This window comes from Lissotriton vulgaris, chromosome 6 (genome assembly GCF_964263255.1).
Source record: "Lissotriton vulgaris chromosome 6, aLisVul1.2, whole genome shotgun sequence".
NCBI lineage: Eukaryota > Metazoa > Chordata > Amphibia > Caudata > Salamandridae > Lissotriton > Lissotriton vulgaris.
Genome location: NC_141694.1, coordinates 976,282,399 through 976,298,435, shown reverse-complemented (window position 1 = coordinate 976,298,435; position 16,037 = coordinate 976,282,399). Strand labels below are relative to the sequence as shown.

Here is a 16,037-nt window from a genome sequence, read left to right as displayed (position 1 = left end):
CTGACCTATTTAGAGAGGAATCGAATGGAATATGCTACTTACCAGTATGCATCTGTTCTTGGCATAGAGGGCTGCAGAGTGGTACATTATGAATAGATCGCCATCTGGTGTTGGGCTCGGATGATTGCACTTTGTTTTTCTCTTGGAGAGTCTTTTGTATCTTGGTGACTCCTCCCTTAGTTGGTAGTGCGCATGGGCATCGGCTCCATCCTTAGATTGTTTTGCCATAGTAGGGTTAGATGGAGTAGTATAGTAGAATACAGATAAGAGTGCCCATGTAAGTGTATCTAAATAAGATAATGTTGGAACAGACACAGGTTTCCGGGGAGGCTGGGAGGGCATGTACCACTCTGCAGCCCTCTATGCCAAGAACAGATGCATACTGGTAAGTAGCATATTCCGTTCGAGGCATATGGGCTGCAGATGGTACATTATGAATAGACTATACAGCAGTTCTCTCCCTAGCGGTGGTCGCCCGTGTCTGTTGCAACTGTCTGAAACAATGTTTTTAATACTGCTTGTCCCACTCTAGCTTGTTGTGTTGTGTGCACATCTACACAATAGTGTTTTGTGAAGGTGTGCGGTGTAACCCAGGTAGCTGCTTTGCATATGTCATCTAGTGGAATGTTTCCCAAAAATGCCATAGATGCTCCTAGTTTACGTGTAGAGTGAGCTTTAGGAGGAACAGTTAATGTTCTCTTTGCCTTTAAGTAACATATTTGAATGCATTTTACAATCCATCTGGCAATGCCCGCTTTGGAGATGGGATTGCCTTTATGTGTAGGAGAAAACGCAACAAATAGCTGTTTTGTCTTTCTGAAAGTTTGTGTTCTTTCTATATAGTACAATATGGCCCTTCTAACATCCAATGTATGTAGGGCTCTTTCTGCTACTGTTTGTGGTTTCGGAAAGAAAACCGGTAATTCCACTGACTGATTGATGTGGAATGCTGAAATAACCTTCGGTAAGAATTTTGGGTTTGTTCTAAGAACCACTTTATTTTGGTGTAGCTGCATAAATGGTTCTTGAATCGTAAAAGCCTGCAGTTCACTTACTCTTCTAAGTGACGTGATAGCTATGAGGAAGGCCACCTTCCATGTGAGGAATTGTATTTCACACCTATGCATAGGTTCAAAGGGTGGCCCCATTAGTCTGGTAAGCACTATGTTGAGATTCCAGACTGGGGAAGGTGGTCTTCTTGGTGGAATGACTCTTTTGAGTCCTTCCATGAAAGCTTTAATTGCTGGTACTTTAAACAGTGAAAGATGTTGTCTGTTTTGTAGGTACGCCGCTATGGCTGCGAGATGAACTCTGATAGAGGTATATGCTAGGTTACATTGCTGTAAGTGTAGTAAATAGCAAATGATTTGTTTAGTGGATGCGTCCAGAGGGTTGATGTGCTTACTGTTACAGTGTATAGCAAACCTCTTCCATTTTGCTGCATAGCATGCTCTGGTGGTAGGACGTCTTGCTTGTTTAATGATTTCCATGCATTCTGGTGGTAAATCTAAATACCCAAACTCTATGACTTCAGGAGCCATATCGCTAGGTTCAGTTGTTTGGGATCTGGGTGCATTATTTCTCCATGGTTCTGTGTAAGATGCATGGGTAATAATCTTAGCTTTTGATGTGGTACTTGTGAGAGTTGTAGCAGCGTGGTGAACCACGGCTGTCTTGCCCACGTGGGTGCCACTAGTATCATTGTCATTGAGTGTTGCTGCAGTTTCCGAACCAGTAATGGAATTAGTGGTAGAGGAGGGAATGCGTAAGCAAATTTGTTGGACCAATTTATCCACAGTGCATTGCCCTGGGACCGGTGGTGTGGGTACCTGGATGCGAAGTTTTTGCATTTTGCGTTCTGATGATTGGCAAACAGATCTATCTCTGGTTGCCCCCATTTTTGGAAGAATGGCTGCAGTATTTGGTCGTGCAGCTCCCATTCGTGTACTTGTTCTGACTGTCTGCTTAGAATGTCTGCTATCTGATTTTGAACTCCTGGTAGGTGTTCCGCTAACAGGTAGATCTTTTGAGGAATGGCCCATCTCCATATGTCCTGTGCTAGTCTGGACAGTTGGAGAGAGTGTGTCCCCCCCTGTTTTTGAATATAATACATTGCAGTCATGTTGTCTGTTCTGATCAGGACTGCTTTGCTTGTTATTTGCATTTGGAAAGCTTTTAGTGCTAGAAATATTGCTAATAGTTCTAGGTAGTTGATGTGCAGTTTCTTTTGCTGCACACTCCACTTCCCCTGCACTGTGTATCTGTCCATGTGCGCTCCCCATCCGGAGAGCGATGCGTCCGCTGTTATTATCACTTGTGGAATTGGCTCTAGGAACGACCTTCCCTTGGAAATGTTTTCTGTGTTCCACCACTTCAGAGAGCGATACGTCCGGTCGTTTACCAACACCAGATCTGTAATCTGACCTTGAGCCTGATTCCACTGTGTCGCTAGACACTCTTGTAGTGGGCGCATTTGTAGTCTGGCATGTGGTATTAGCAGTATGCAGGAGGACATCATGCCTAATAGTTGCATAAACACTCGTGCTGGTAGTGAGTGTTGTGGTTGAAATCTTTGTATTAACCCGACCATTGTCTGTACTCTGATTGGGTTGGGGTATGCTATTGCCTTTTCTGTGTCTACTGTAGCCCCCAGGTATTGCTGAATCTGGTTTGGTTGCAGGTGTGATTTTTTGTAGTTCACCGTGAACCCTAGGTGGTGCAACAATTGAATTGTCTTCTGTGTGTTGTGAAGACATTCTTCTTTTGACCTGGCCTTTATTAGCCAGTCGTCCAAGTATGGGAAGACATGTATTTGTTGTCTTCTTAGGTGTGCTGCCACCACAGCTAGGCATTTTGTGAAAACTCTTGGTGCTGTTGTGACACCGAAGGGAAGGACTTTGAACTGATAGTGTTGTCCTTCTAACACAAACCTTAGGTATTTCCTGTGGGCTTTGTGAATTGGGATATGAAAGTAAGCGTCTTTTAGATCCAGTGTAGAAAGAAAGTCCCCTTTCTTCAGTAAAGAGAGTACTTGTTGGAGCGTGACCATGTGGAAATGCTCCGAATTTATGTAAGCATTGAGAGGTCTGAGGTCTAATATTGGTCTTAGGGACCCATCCTTTTTGGGGATCAGGAAGTATAGAGAGTATACTCCTGTTCCTTGTTGATCCTTTGGAACCTTCTCTATTGCATGCTTTTGTAGAAGTGCTAGAACTTCTTCTCTTAACAATGTCAGATGATCTTGACTCATTGGACGCTGTTTGGGGGGGATGTTTGGTGGGGTAGCTGTGAGTTCTAGGCAATAACCATGTTGGATAATTTGTCTCACCCACTTGTCTGATGTGATGTTCTCCCAGACAGGTAGGAACTGTGATAGACGTCCCCCGACCGGTGTTATGTGGTCTGGGGGGAGTTCTATGAAGTCACTGTTTTGGTGTTGAGGCGTTGCGGTTGTTATTATTTCCGCGGCCTCTACCTTTATTGTTGTTACCTCTGTAACTGCCTCTTGAATTACCTCTGGGTGATGTTGGTGTGAAAGAGGTGGATTGCTGATTCGTTCCTGTATTCTTTGAGCCCCCTCTATAGGTGGATCTACGAAAGGAACCTCTGTGTGTTGGCTGTTGCAATGCTCCCATTGACTTAGCCGTTTCTGTATCTTTCTTCATTTTTTCTAAGGTCTCGTCTGTGCTTGAGCCAAACAGTGTCTTCTGATCAAACGGTTTGTTCAGTAGGGCTGTTTGTACTTCTTGTTTGAATCCCGAGATTCTAAGCCATGCATGCCTTCTTAGCATGACACTGGTGTTAATAGATCTTGCTGCAGTGTCTGCTGCGTCTAATGCACACTTAATGGAAGTATTGGTTATTATTTTACCTTCCTGTATTAATTGATCTGCCTTCTTCTGATGTTCTTTTGGGAGATGTGTGAGAAGTTTTTCTAACTCATCATAATGTGCCCTGTCGTAACGTGCGAGTAGTGCTTGTGTATTAGCTATACGCCAGCTATTCGCTGCCTGTGATGCTACTCTTTTGCCTGATGCATCTATTAACTTTGATTCTTTATCTGGTGGAGGAGCCTCTCCTGTAGATAATGAATTTGCTCTCTTACGAGCGTTTGAGACCACCAGCGAGTCTAGAGGTACATGCCCTTTAATAAATATTGGGTCCTTTGGAGCCGCTTTGTATTTTTTATCAATTCTTGGGTTTAACACCCTGGCTCTCACTGGGTTTTCGAATATTTCCTCTGTGTGACTAAGAAGACCCTTCAACATAGGAAGAGTACCTGATGTTCTCTGTGCATTAGGTAGAGTCTCTAACAAGAAATCCTCTATTTGAGGTTCTGTATGCATATCTAGTTTGTGATATTTTGCTGCCCTATTAATGAGCTGCACAAAACCTGTGTTATCATCAGGTGGTGAAGGCTTTGAGGGATATAGCTCTGGGTCGTTGTCCTCATCTGACCCCACATCATAATTTTCCCATGGGTCCTCCTCATCTAGGATAGTTTCGTCATCCTCTTGAGGTTCTCCCTCCCCTAGATCACTGTCTACATCTGACTGAGGTGTAGCTGGTCTTGGTGTGGAGGGTGTAGGAATATTTGGCCTATTGTGAGGAATAGGAGAAGAGGGTGTGACTCTAGGTCGAGGAGAAGCAGGAGGAGTTATATTTGTCCCCATTGTTCTCTTTTTGAAGGAAGAGGTTTATCTTCTGACTGTTCACTCTTTCTCTTCTTCGTGACCACTTTCCCAGTTTGTGGATCAATAAACAAGATCTTTTGTTTGGGATCTGTCTGTTGCTCCTGAATCGGTACCGAAGATCCTGGTTCCGAGAGCTGTTTTTGTTTTCGATCGTCAGATCTTGTTGTTTTCGACACCGAATGTCTGCTCGATTCCGACTTTCTGGGTATCGAGTGTCTTTTGGGCGATAAATCATATTTATGTTTCGACATGGAATGTTTCGATACCGAGCTTTCCCTTGTTTGTTGCCTCGGTGCCGAAGTCGATGTCGCCCTTTTCTCGGATCCGACATGGTGGGATTCCGAGTGTTTCGGTTTCGTTGCCGGGCCCGAGGGCGGGGCGTCGGAAACTTTTTTCTGCGGTTTGACCGGGCCCGAGGGCGGGGTCGTTACCGCACGGGGTCGGTTTTTCGGTAAGGGGACGTCGTCACTCACGGTTTGTTGCTCGATGAGTTCTTCGACTTCCGACTGGTCCCCTTCCGACCCCGACTGGTCTTCTTCTTCCTCGATTTGCTCGTCTCCGAACAGCTCCGGGATCGCCTCCGCCTGCATTCTGGAAACCTCGTGTCTTCGAGCTCGACGATTTCTAATCGTTAGCTTGGAGGAGAATGCTGCACAGGCTTCGCAGTCCCTGGATTCGTGTTCAGGCGATAGACAGAGGTTGCACACCTCGTGTAGGTCCTTGTGTGGGAACTTAGCACCACACGTTGGACATTTTTTGAATGGAGTCCTTTCCATGGACCCCGGGCTTGACTGCGTCGAGAAAGGCCTCCTGTTCTTCGACGTAGATCCAAGTTTTTCTCTTCGATTTTGAATTTGCAACGCGTCGGAATGGAAATGAACGCGTTCGATAACAATACCGTCGAATTGGAAAGGGAATACGCGCCGATAAATCACTTTCTTCTGAAGTTGATCTGGAGCGTCTCGATCCTCATCCGAACCCGATGGCGGAAAAAAACAATCTAAGGATGGAGCCGATGCCCATGCGCACTACCAACTAAGGGAGGAGTCACCAAGATACAAAAGACTCTCCAAGAGAAAAACAAAGTGCAATCATCCGAGCCCAACACCAGATGGCGATCTATTCATAATGTACCATCTGCAGCCCATATGCCTCGAACACTAAGTTTAGGTCCCCTCCCAGTATGATGTGTCTGTCTGGTGACGCTGTGACATCCACTAATGCGGAGTGTAGGAAACGGTCCTGGTGCTCGTTTGGGCTGTAAACTGATCCTATTGTAAACTGAAGGGGGCCCAGCTTAAACCTATAGACTAGCAGTCTCCCTTTCTGTTCTACGAGTTTGTGTATGACCTCCCCTCTAAAAGATTTAGACACTAAGATAGCCACTCCAGCCGTTTTTGTGGTATTGGAGGAAAAGAACTGCGTGGGAAAGAAGCGGGACCGCAACCTATGGCAGTCCCCGGCTAGCAGGTGTGTTTCCTGAAGCAGACAAATGTCAGCCTGAGAACCCTCCAGTAAAGAGAGAATTGCTCTTCGTTTCGTGGGGTTGTTCAACCCTTTCACATTCAGGCTCACTACTTTCAGCCCCGCCATACCAAAACAGAGTCAACGCTTCCCAGCGGCCGGGTCTTAGCAGAGAGTACCACACCATTGGACAAATAGGCCTGCGAGCTCCGGCAATGCCGAATGGACTTAGCGACAGCACCGGACAGATCCGCCCCCAACTCCCCCCTCCCGGTTCCCCTGTTCCCCATCTCCCAACTCCTCAACACACCCCCCTCCCGCGCCCCAATTCGAACCCCAAACTCCCCCCACCCTCCCATCCCTCCCTTCCCAATCACGACCCCCAGTCCTGATAGTCCCAGTCCTGCCCTCACCGGACAAGTCTGTGGTAAATGACCTTCGTGGGCGACCTGCCACAGGCATCCCTCCTCCGCCCTCGCCCTCCAGCCCACCCCTGCGCCTGCTCCAACAGTGATGCGTTGTCATTCTCCCCCCGGAGCCAAATTATGCGGTCAACGCCACTTCCTCCTCGACCGCTGAAGACCTGGAAACAGTTCGAATGGCATCCTCCATCTCTGCCCTAATGATGGGCAAGCCCGGCCTCCGAGGAGCGGTGGCCGACCTGCGTCTCGAAACTCTCCGCCAGCCACTGTTAGGGGGATCTCTTCTCCTTGGCGTGGAGGATTCCTCCTCCTCCGCAGTGATCCCCAGCACTTCGCACACATCCAGAAGAGACCGTAGCTGATGTGATTCCCGATTCCATCGGAAGATAAGGCGAAAAGGGTGCCCCCATGAGTAGGGCGTGTCGTGTTGCCTCAAGAAGTCCGTCGCAATCTTAAACGCCCGCCTCTTCTGGAGAGTTGTCGCTGCCAAGTCTTGATACAATGCCACTGGATGGCCTCGGAAAGTGATCGATTGTTTCCTCCTCGCCTCAGTCATAATCCTCTCCTTTAGCGGAAAATCTGGTAGGAAAGCTAGAATGTCTGGGGGAGGCCCCGTCGCACGCCGTTGCGGACCAACCCTATGGGCTCTGTCTATCCTAATGGGGAAGTCGGCAGACTCGCCCAGGATGTCACGGAACAGTCCCTGCAGATAGTCCATTATGCCAGTGTTCTCTTCCGAGGACGGCACTCCCCGAACCCTTATGTTGTTCCGCCGAGATCTGTTCTCCAAGTCCTCATTATGCAGTTGTAGATCTATGTGTTGGTCCCTGAGGCGGAGCACCTCCTGCTGCAGGTGCGTGATCTCCTCATCTTGCCTCTGCGTGGAGCTTTCGACCGTGGCCACTCTCTCGCCTAGTCCGTCCACTTCTGTACGTATTTCACGCACTTCACCGGCCACTTCTTGCTTTAACGCTTGAAAGTCCTCCCTCAGCGTCCCAAAAAGTGATTCCAAAAAGGATCTGGTGACTGGGGGCTCTCCACTGCCCACCATGTGAGAGCTGCTGGCACCTCCCGGCGGGGTTGCGTTCTTGTCTCCTTTCCCCTGGGATTTATTAAGCATCTCCGGAAGAGTGCGACTGCTCCCTTTGCCACCCTTCTGTCCAGCCATTTGTCCTGGGCCTCCGCAGCACGTGTGCTATGCACCTCAGCACCAGCCAATCCGTCACTCAACGTCAGGCCCAGAGCGCTAGTGCCCGTCACCAGGAGCCCCTTCTTCCGTCGATCGCCCCAAGAGTCCACTGCTACACAAATTCGGGCCTGCAAGCCGCCCGGCCTGACAGCGGGTCGGGTGCCCCACCACGCCAGCAGCAGCCGCCGCCTCTCTGCACTCCCCAAGCGCTGTTCCGCCACTGTTCAAGCGACTCTCCACAATCGTCTGCGAGGCTACGCAGCTGCGGCCCAAGGTCAGCGCGCCGCTCCACCAACTGCTACTGCACCATCCGGCAGAACCTACTATGCCTCCAATGTCCGCTCACTCTTGGGGAGCCTTTCTCTGCTCAGTTACCGCACCCAGGGCCTCTTCCCCCTCTCGGACAGGCGCTATAGGCCAGGCGCCACCGCAGCTCCCAGATTCCCTCGGTGTGGTGCGCTGTAGGCTACGATTCGCAGTGTCTCGGGAGCTCCGTGTCACCTCACGCCCCTCCAGCTCTCTCCCCACCCCCACTGCCGAAACTGGGGGGGGGGGGGAATGTCCAGGGCCCCGCTCCGTCTCAGCACAGTCCCGAGTTTCGGGCCTTCACCGACCCAGCCCCCGAGCACACTGCGCAAGCCGCCCTGGATCACCCTCGCTGAGACGCGGAACCTCGTCAGTGCCGCCTCGCCTCCTGTGTGCTTCACTCTTTCTCCATGCAGTCCGCGGGGGCAATTGCCTCCGCACCAGGGCCCCCGGCTCGGCTCCACACCCCACTCGCTGCCTCCTCACCTCTTCCGAATGACCTGGGGGGGAGGGGGGGGGGGGGGGGGGTCCGCTCCGTCACCGCCCGATTTGCAGCTCTCCCGGCCTCTCTGGCACTGCGCTCCGGGTGCGTTGGTATGGGCACTGCAGCGGGGGGTCCCAGGCGGGCTCACTGGTCTGCAGGCACCGCTACTGCGCCGGGTCCTCTTCCGCCGCCGGAGCCGCCCCTCCGCAGTTCCGACCACTGCCGCCTTCCGGCTAGGCCACAGCCGCGGCCTCAAGTAGCCGAGGGGCGGGCTCAGGGGCAGGCAGTCTCCAGGGTTTGCGCCGTCCTCGGGGCTCCGCTCCTCCGCCACCGGACTCCTGCGCTCGCTTCCGCCGGGACACCGACCCTATGTTCACCGGCCCTCAGGCTGGACCCTGGGGACGCCAGGCGCCGCGACACCAGCAGCCGTGCTACAGCTCCGGCCCGCTCTCCTGCAGCACTTCGGGGCTCCGAGGCCGCCTCCACCGCACTCGGCTCGTACAACGACGGAGAGTCCGGACCCTCGTCCAGCGGCGACCGGAAGCCTCCCCAGTCAGCTCCGCCACCTCAGGTAGGCAGGGGGGGGAGAAATAGCTCAATTTAGGGGCTTCGGGCCTGGCCGGGAGCGGGAGCTCGGGAAGGACACGTCTTCCTACTCCTCCATCTTGGCCACGCCCCCATAATATTTTTTTAATTGGAAAAATCTATGTTTCAAAGAGAGGAGACTATTTGGTTGGATGGTCACATGAGCATTGGCTAGGAGTCACTTTCAATCTCGATGCTGAGCCCCCAGGTACAGATACAAGAAGTGGAGTCACGACAAGGTGACTTAGTGCCAGAGTTTCCATTCCTTTTGAAACAGGAGTTAGTATGTTTGAAGGGATATAAACAATGTATAAGATTAAAGAAAGGAGCAATGCACATTGTAGGTAAAGTAAGATGAATATCTGCGGATGTTCAAGATAAGGCTGATAAAGGATTACAAAAGTTAATTGACCAGGAAATAACATTGGTGGAGACAGCAGAGTGGTTAGCTACAATAGTAGCGGTTAGAAAAGCTAGTGTGGACATGAGGCTTTGTATTGACTTAAGAGTGTTAAATAGGGAAGTCATTGTTGAAACGTTTCCACTTCCAAATATCAATGAAATGTCTTTACACTGGCTGGAGTAAAAATCCTTTACTACCCTTGAACTTACATATGCGTACCTCTAGGTGCAGTTGGTTTAAAGATTCCAAGATCTCACAGCTTTTATTACTCCGATGGAGACATTTAAGTTTAAAAGGATGCCATTTGGACTTTCATCAGCTGCCTCTGTGTTTCAGAGAGTAATGGCATCAGTGTTGAAAGGAGTAAAAGATGTGAGGTGTTACCAAGACGATTAGGTAATCTATAGAGGTAGTCCTAATGAACACAATTACAGAGTAAGGATGGTATTGAAAAGACATTTGGAGGCTGATTTGACTTTGAAAAAGAAAGAAAAATGCAACTTTACAGAGTGATGTAAATTATCCAGGACATCTGATCTCTGGAAGAGGGGTAGCACCTAGAAGGGAGTTGATGGACAACTGTAGGAACCATTTTTGAAAGAACAGGTTGCTTTTTTCTTAGCATGGTTGAGTACTTTGGCAAATTTATAGAAAATGAGAACAAGTCACTTACCTTTGGTAATGCCTTATCTGGTAGAGACTATTTAGCCACAGATTCCTTACCTTAGAATTATCCACAGGCATCATACTGGATCTGGAAATTTTTCATTAGCCCTACAACTGCACGCTGGTAGGTGACGTCAGTTACTTTTCGCGACTTTCCACGCCAGAAGTGCAGAGCCATGAAGTACACTGACGGCTGGTGTGCAAAACTAGGGCACTGAAAGGGAAAAACGCTGTCCCTAGAAATCCGCTTACAGAGCGGAGAGGATGGGTGCGTTGTTAAGGAATCTGCAGCTAGATAGCGTCTGTACCAGTTAAGGCATTACTGAAGGTAAATAACTTGCTCATCTGATAGAGACTTCTAGCCGCAGATTCCTTTCCTTAGAATAGATACTCAATTATTTCTTTCTCAGAGGTGGGTCTGCAGACCAAATGAGCAAAATGGCCATCTCTAAGGACATGACTGTCCAGACAGTAATGTTTGGTGAACATGTCCAATGAAGCCCCTTTTGCTGCCTAGTGGATATCCAGGACCAGAACTCTGTGAGCTAACGCAGTGGTTGCAGCAATAGTGGAATGAGCATGCAAACCGTCAGGCAGTTGCTTATTAGTGAATGCGTAGCAGATTTTAATGCAGAGCACGATCTATATGGAGAGGGTCTCCTTTTGCACAGCCTTACCCTTCTTTGCTCTGACATACCCCATGAAGAGTATGACATCCACGCGGAACTCACGAGGTTGGTCAAGGTAGAATGACAACACTCTTTTTGGGTCCAGACGGTGGAGTCGCTCCTCTTCCTTGGAGGGATGAGGCATAGCATAAAAAGTAGGCAGAGTAATAGTTTGGCCTACATGAAAAGAGTGAACACTTTCGAAAGAAAGGTACCCCAGTTTGTCTGGGTAGATGTTTAGATAGGGAGATTTGAATGACAAGCCCTGAAGCTCATTAACACTTTGGGCAGATGTTATTACCACAAGAAAGGCCGTCTTTATGATAAGGAGCCTGAGCGAGCAACAATGCAGGGGCTCAAAAGGAGCACACATTAGAAAGGTGAGGAAGAGATTGCAATCCCACTGGGGAATTACGAAGGGAGTGGGAGGAAACATGTTGCAGACCTTTCAAAAACCTATGTATAATAGGGGATTGGAAAAGGAAGGGTTGGGCAGTCAACTGAAAAAAAGATGAAATTGCAGATAGATATCCCTTTACCTGCCATTTATGGATCTGTGTGCAGTTTTTAATTGTGTCAGCTGATCCAAAATGTGGGGAATGTAATCTCATGGGATAGATAGTTCACTTGTGCACTTTTTTGCGTATTTGCACACTGACATTCGAGCTACGGTCATATTTAGTGATACGGGTAAAGTATCAAAAGATATAAAGATTGTAGAGGTGTGAGACAAGGCTGTGTGCTGGCTCCCCTTTTATATATTAATGATCTTTATCTTTAACGGGCATTACCAGTGATGTTCAAAAGATTAGAGGAAGACTTGTACCTACATTTTTTATGCGGATGATGCAGTGCTTATGGCATGCATCCCGAAGGTGCTGCCTTTATTAGCGCATGCTTTTGTTGGGTTTATGGCCATACCGTATTTGTAATCTAACTTTCCCAAGTCTCACATTATGGCTTGTGTGCCCAGGTGTAGCCACCTCTCAACATTATCGCTCTGCCCTAATCGACCTACCAATGTAAGAACCTTCCGGTATTTAAGAGTTACTTTCTCAGCCTCTGGGTCGTTGACACAACGCAGAGAAAAACTATTGAAGGCAATTGGTTCACTTTTTAGTCTTTCACAGCCCCGGGGTGGTGGCCAATTGTTGTCCCTGATGCAGATATACAAGTCTCAATGTGTCCCCACAGCGACCCATGGTGTAGAAGTTTGGGGTATCATGAATTGCGAGAACTCCAAGGAGAATTTGCAAATGATCTTAGCAGTGCAGATTTCAACTTCTCATTTTATTTGCCACGAATAGCTGGGTATGCACCATCTCAGGGATAACATAAGAGCCTGCCCATATTACTGTGGCTGTCAATCTGTAAGAATGAGAAGGCAGCCCTATCTAGATATATTATAATGGACTGCCTCCTATGTGATAATGGCCTTCGAATACCTGGATTGTCATATGTTAAAACGGAACTTAGCAAAATTGGTCTGCAGAGGACTTTCATTGAGACAGATATATGTCTTAGTTTTAATAAAAACAGAAGGAGCACATGCACATTGTGGTTATGAGGAGATCTGAGGTCGTAGAAAATTAAAAGGGAAGGCGCAGGTAATGGCATATCAGTCCTTGATAGCTCTGAATTGCCCCACAAACTATCTTTAGCTGTGGCTGGGATCCTGGGAATGTTCACTCCTGCTCCATTCAAGAGCTGACACTGTCAAATACCTGTTGTGTTTCCCCATTCGCTTTAAAATAGATTTTGCTGCTGATCCCTGTGCTTGCGATGCGAAAACAGATTGTTTTTCTGTAAATTTTACAATAGATATACCAGGATGTTTTTATTGCCTCGTTTTAAAAAGAATTATCGTAGTATTAGACATGTTAATGACACATTTTAGCTGATGAAGAAGTTTGCACCCCTGTGGGCTGCTTATTGAAGCATGCTTTAAGGGCTCAAAGTACTATGCTGTTATAATTGTGCTAAATTGCGTTGTTATTCTTCCTTTAAATGCTGTATGCTATTTTTAATGTTTGCTTTTAATCAATGAATTTATTCATGTTACTTTTATGGGTGAAATTTTGCTCAAATAAAATGTATATTAAATTTGAAATATCTCTTAACAGTGTCCAGAGCAGAGCCCTGCTCGGCAAGGGTAAGAAGAAACTGGAGCACCTGAGAAATAGGGGCAGTAGGGGGATCAATGTGTCTTTCTGAACACCATGCCACAAATTTAGCCCAATGGCAGGCGTAAACCGTCTTAGTAGAGGGATGCCTGGCTGCAATATAACATTACAGACTTAGGGAGAATGGCCAAAGACTATAAACTGTCATCAATCAATCTCCACGCACAAAGGTGGATCGTTAATAGATTCAGGTGGAGAACCCACCCTCCCCTTCTGCTACGACAGAAGATCATCCCAAAGGGGCAGCCTGACTGGAGGACAAATGGCCATGCTCGGGATACCAGACTCTCCATGCCCAATTTGGGGCCACAAGATTGACTTGGACGTGGCCGTTCCTGATCTTCTTGAGAACTCTGGGCAGAGGTGGTATAGGCGGAAAGACATCCAGGAGGCCTGAGCTACACTCGAGATAAGTGTCTTTGAGGAAGAGCTGCCTTAGAAAGTCGAGCGTGCAGAACTGCTTACATTGCTCTTCTCATCAGTGGCAAACAGATCTAAGCAAAGCTCTCCCCACTGCTTAAAGAGACTTAACCCCATCTCAGGATGTAGACGTCATTCGTGTTCCGCTAGGCATCGTAAACCAGGTTGACATGCTCTGGAATTCGGAGAACACGCCAGATTTGGAATCACCAGGGATATGCCATGCCGTTTCAGCCATGTCCAGAAACGCATGGCAGAATGACAAAGGGTCTACGACCACACCCCGCCCTGCTTTTTGCAATACCACATGGCAGTGGTGTTGTCTGAACACTTGCACTAGCCTTCCCTGAGTGGAGGGTAGAAAGGCTTTCAATGCCAATCGGATTTCTCAGAGCTCCAACAGATTGACGTGGAGTCCGGATTCAGCTGGACACCAGACCTCTGATCGCCACCTCTCCCAGATGGCTGCCCCATCCAAGGAGTGACGCATCTATAACTACTGTCAGATCTGGCTGGGGAAGAGAGAGGGATCTGTCGCTGATCTAATCGCGGTTCGACAGCCACCACTAAGGGTCATTTGCAGTTCCGTCCGAGATCTGGACCTTGTCAGTGAGATTTCCCTGATTCTGCATCCACTGGAACTTCAGAGCCTGCATATGTCAATGGGTACATGTCACAGGTAGGAAGCAGGAGGCCATGAGGCCCAGCAGCCTCGGAGTCAGTCACACTGAAATCTGGGATAGAAGCTGAACCATAGGTATCATAGCTCGAACATCCTGGAGTAGCGGTTCGGGAGGATAGACCCAAAAGTGCATTATTTCCCTTACACCGCTAATAAAAGGGAGCGTCTGAGAAGGAGTCAGGTATGACTTCGGCACATTGATAGTGAACCACAGCGAATGCAGGAGGTCTGCCGTAGTCTGGAGGTGAGAGACGACCCTCTGGAGTGACCCCCTTCAACAGTTGTCGCGATAAAGGAAGACTGTCACCCCTGATGTCCACAGATGAGCTGCAACCACCGCCATCACCTTGGTAAACAACCCAAGGGGTGCTGGTGAGGCCATAAGGTAGCACAATGAACTGAAAATGCTTGTGACCCACCAGGTAACACCAGGTAATGCCTGTGGGCAGGCAGGACTGGAATGTAGATGAATGCGTCCTGCAAGTCCAAATCTACCATCCAGTCTAGAGAGACCAGTACCTGAGCTAGAGTGAGCACCTTGAATTTCTCTTTCTTGAGGAAGAAGTTTAGAGAGCATGGGTCGAGGGCAGGATTAAAACATCCACGCTTCTTGGGCACCAGAAAGTAGCGGGAATAGCAACCACAACGAACTTCTGGCACTGACACTCTCTCTATGGCTCCTTTGGCCTAAAGAGCCATCACTTTCTGTTGGAGAAGAGATAGGTGGTCCTCCGTCATCCTGTTATGAGTGGGTGGCATAGAATAAGGGGTAGTCTCAAAGGGGAGGGAGTTGCCCCTTTGGACTAACTACAAAACCCACCTGTCCGATGTTATGGACTGCCAGCAGGGCAGGTGATGGCGAATTCTGACACTGCGTGGGTGCACATGATAAGTGGGCAAACTAGGAGGGTTTGGATGCTGCGGCTGCAGGGGGGTTGGTAGACTGACCCTAACGCTGGCGACCAGACCCACAGGGCTAGAAGGAACCATGTCCACGGCCACGCTGACGATGGAAAGCTTGTACGCCGCCTTGCCGGGTGGGTAAAGACGTGCTTGCATGCCCCTTTCTTGGCCACAAAAGTCGCAAAAGGCAGATTGAGGGTGGAGAGGAGCCACAGAAAGGAGAGGGAGATCGCTGTAGCCCTGCTATCGTTAAGCCCTCCAACGTCAAATCAACATGGTCTCTAAAGAGAAGGGAGCCATCAAAGAGCATGTCCATGAGTGAGGACTAAACATCCACAAGAAAAGCCAGTTATCCTCAAACATGCCTGGCGTTGCAAGGCTACAGCTGAAGAAACAGCTTTGCCTAGTGAGTCAATGGTGTCCATCCACAATGGATGGTGAACTTCACTGCATCCCTTCCATCGGCAACAGCCTGAGAGAAAATGACCGGGTCTTCTCTGGCAACACCTGTGTAATCGTATCCCGCAGCGAATGGGAAAAGGAGCCCAAAAGACAGCAGTACTCACAGACCACAGTGCCAGCCTGGCAGAAGAAAACATCTTCTTTCCAAGATTGTCCAGCCTCTTAGAATCCCTGTAGGGGAATGAGCCAGGATTTACATGGGGGGTGGAGGCTTGGACCACTAAGCTCTCTGGGGTAGGGTATTGGGTGAGGAATGCGGGTCCCCTAGAGCAAGGCGGTGGTGGCGGGCATTTGTCTTGTTCACAGGAGGCCCTGTGCTGGGCTTGGACCAATTTCCAAGCAGGACAGCAGTAAGTGCCTCATTGAAAGGAAGAAGCGGTTCTGATGGGGACACTCCCGGCTGCAGCCCTTCAGTCTTGACTACCACCTAGGGCAAGCTATGGTCCAGGACCTGAGCTGCATTCCGCACCTCTATTGTGAATGGGGCTCCCTCCTCCATAGCCACG

The 16,037-nt window shown here is 48.9% G+C and overlaps 1 protein-coding gene across 7 annotated transcripts in view; it reads right to left on the bottom strand.

Annotated features, from left to right (window-relative positions):
- The window catches only part of PTPRK (protein tyrosine phosphatase receptor type K), a 1,685,403-nt gene that overhangs the window by 92,843 nt on the left and 1,576,523 nt on the right, over positions 1-16,037 (bottom strand). The window lies entirely within an intron of this gene.